Raw genomic sequence first — 3,483 nt, 5'->3', positions numbered from 1 at the left:
GTAGGACAGAGAGGGAACATATTTAAAAAATACATGCCTGTTCATGCCTACAATGCCTGTTCAAACTTAATTTATAATGAATATTGCTGTGTTGTTTCTACGATATCTGGATACTGTAACAAGACTTTGATGCTAAGATGTTAGCTGACTCTAGACCAAAACTTGGCCCTCGGTTCAGCAGTCAGTAGCTCTCTCTGTGTAGAGGCCTTAGGGAACTTTCCAGAAGGTGCTTGTGCACGTGCACACACATCTGCACTGTCTGCTTGTCTCTTGTGAGGAGTGACGCACACCTGCCTTTAACAGCCACCTCCCACTTAGAGCCTAGAGTAACAAAAATCTCCCTGAGTGATTTCACTGAATGATCAAATTCAGCTCTCGGCTCTTTCTTGAAGATGAGGGCAGGTGAGGTCAAGTGAGGGGGTGTGTGTGTGTGTGTAATGGGGGTGGGGGGTTGTCGATTACTATTAACAGTCTGATACAGTTTTCATTGGTTTTACATCTGTGGAGTTTTGTATCTGACTTTTGTATGTGAATAAGGACAAGTGAAATCTCTATCTGGTAAAGCTGCAGCACAATGAGTAATTACTGTTACGGTAATGATGGTTATGGCATACAGTATGAGCATTCATTACAGGCCCTGTGCATGACCACTGGTTCCTGGTCTGCAGCCCGGTTAGGAGAATAGCACATGGCAAAGCATAAAGAAACTTCCCCCTATGTTTGAATGAGGAGAAGGTGCATGTGGACATACACACACCCTCTCAACCTCACGAGCAAGAAAAGTATGGGTAGAACACAGAAACATGCAGGTCTAATGGAGGAATGACTGACCTCACAAAAAAACATGAATAACAAGAGTATTTTAATTTCCGTTTCAGGTAGGGCAATTGCAGGAAATGTCTGGAGTCGACTGGGATTTTCTGGAATACTCGGCATGCTTTACGTCGTTCATTTTTTTATTTTTGGAATGTCAAAACAATCTGTTGTGGACACAGACTACAGAAACGACAGCAAATATGGCACAATCACGGAGATGTTGGATTCCCAAAAGCTTGATCACACTCAAACAAAACAATTAGCAGAAGACTCCAAAAATAGCACTTTTGTCCAATAATATCCTTCTTTCTTCTTGAAAGGATAGAAACTTCAATTGTAATTATTGCAAGAATAAGTGCTTTTGTGTCACCTCTCTCTCTCTCTCGTTCTCTATCTCTCTCTGACTCTTGTTTTTTATGAGCTTATGTTCTGTACATGTTACAAAAATAGAAGTTTTGCTACCAGACAAGGCTTTGAATATCTGACTGCCCTTCTTTCTTTTGCTGTCCCATAACAAACTGTCATAACCAGCTGAGCTGAGGCCTTCACTGAGAGGCAGGTACACACACACACACACACACACACACACACACACACACACACACACACACACACACACACACACACACACACACACACACACACTAGCGCTCAGATACGTCTTCACAGACAAACACTGTGACAGCCTCGAGAATGAGGATACAACATCAGCAATGAAGCAACAAAGATGATGGATGGATCGTTGCACTGAGAAACACACACACACACACACACACACACACACACACACGCACTGTTAACTGCCATAAAATGCTATTTTACATCAACCCATGAATTGGACTTGAAGCCTGAAGTTATTGTTCCAGCAGCCACTAGGTGGAGCCATATGATCAGTGATGGTGCAAGGCAGCATGGCAGTTGTGTTGGGCGAGGACAGGGATGCACTACAGGAGGGCTAGAGGCCTCCTTCACTACACAGACACCCCCCACCTCCTCCTCTCCTCCTCAGTTCAGTCATCCAATCAACCACATGCTGACAGACAAGAGATCCACAGCAGACGAGAGAAAACAAAGAGGAGAGAATTGTTTTGATTGGACACCGTGGGCTGATGGGATTGTTTGATGGATCTCTCAGAAGAGGGCGACTGAAAGTCTATGTGTGGGTGTATGACAGATCGCTTTGACTCACATTAGATTGTGTGTGTGTGTGTGTGTGTGTGTGTGTGTGTGTTGTCTGATGGCTTTCGTTGTGGGCTGCTAAGGGAAGAGTGTGAGCGCCTTCGCACCAGCCCAAAACAAAACAAAAAGAGGTAGAGAGACAATCCCTTTATACACAGCCAGAAGAGAGCCATTTTGCTCCAAGCACCATCACTGTCGAACGAACGTTCTGGAGGGAGGATGTCAATCTCTTTAACCAAAGCTTCAAGAAGCTAAAACCGCTTGTGCTGGAGAAATGGGGGTTGAAGGTAAGGACACACAGAAATAAACACACACACACACACACACACACACACTACCTCTCTGCCTTTCCGTTTCCCCAGCAGCCATCATTGCCAACAACAAGACATCAACCAGCCACAGCAAAAACAACAACCCTTCCAAACAGCAGCAACCCTGCAGCTATCATCATCATCCCACACCCAGCCTCTCCACCACCGTGGGTTCTCAACGTCGTGTGATTCTTTTTGCACATGCAACACATCACTAGGTAATATACAAGTCTTAAATTAAAGAAAGGTGCAAAGAAAAGTGCCTTATCAATTCAACAGTTCAGAATAAGTCTAACTACGAATATCATACATGTTATTTAAAATAGAATCTATAAACATTACTTTTTTTCTGTTTATTAAGTACTTATGAGCGTATACCCTGTAGCACGTTAGAAAACTGGTGGAATGGACCCTTGTCATTGGTGGTGCCCTCAGTTTCACTGGTGGGGCTCCTGTTCAGAGAAGGATTAATAGCAGATGGCCTTACACAATATCATCTATGCAACCATGGTGGATGGAGTCATGTTTGACAGCTAAAAGTCATTGCATTTTTCTTTTAAAACTAGAATTACCAGAATTCTATTTTTTTTCTCTTGATTTTGACGATTGTCCATAAAAAGGTGCTGCTTACGTCACCATACCGACGGTTAAAACTCCACACTCTGGTGGTCTCTCTCTCTCTCTTTCTTTTTTCTTCCCTTCACTCTCTCTCTCTCTCTCTCTCTCTCTCTCTCTCTCTTTCTCCCATGTGCTATCAGTTTATTATATGGGAGTCACATTCCAAAGCAAACACTAAACAGAAGAAGAAAACAAATAGCTGAACTCGATGGAGTCATGCATATACTGTGAGAATTTCTTAGCACATAGAATCTACTTCTATTGTATATTTGGCCAGCCGAAAGACTGTTTGGATCACCTCTTCAAACACCCCATTTAATGATATCGACACTGTGAAAAAAAAAACTCTTTACATCTCATCCGTGAATAAGTTTTTGTCAGTTGTTGTGAATTGCAATGAAACCACACCCAGGTTATATGCACGAATGCTCCGAGTTCAGCCATAGAGTAAGCATTGGGCTATCTCCTCTCGATCTCCCTTGGGTTCACAATCCCACCCATGTCAAACAAAGAAAAGAAAACAAAAAACTTTAGAGGGTAAAATCCAGGAACCCCCCAG

General features: G+C 43.0%; 1 protein-coding gene across 3 annotated transcripts in view; it reads right to left on the bottom strand.

The window, feature by feature from the left end:
- Window positions 1-845: 845 nt before the first annotated feature.
- Window positions 846-3,483, bottom strand: part of roraa (RAR-related orphan receptor A, paralog a) — a 286,503-nt gene continuing 283,865 nt past the window's right edge. For all 3 annotated transcript variants that reach the window (XM_076262701.1, XM_076262704.1, XM_076262710.1), the window contains one exon: window positions 846-3,483. This exon is cut by the window's right edge and continues 502 nt beyond it. The gene's annotated coding sequence lies outside the window, so the exon portion shown is untranslated.

Source organism: Alosa pseudoharengus, unplaced genomic scaffold (assembly GCF_046254945.1).
Source record: "Alosa pseudoharengus isolate Yale_2024_CS ecotype anadromous, Long Island Sound unplaced genomic scaffold, YU_APseudo_1.1 YU_APseudo_1.1_scf_10, whole genome shotgun sequence".
Taxonomy (NCBI): domain Eukaryota; kingdom Metazoa; phylum Chordata; class Actinopteri; order Clupeiformes; family Clupeidae; genus Alosa; species Alosa pseudoharengus.
Note: the sequence above shows the minus strand (reverse complement) of the source record. Positions and strands in the feature narration are given on the sequence as shown.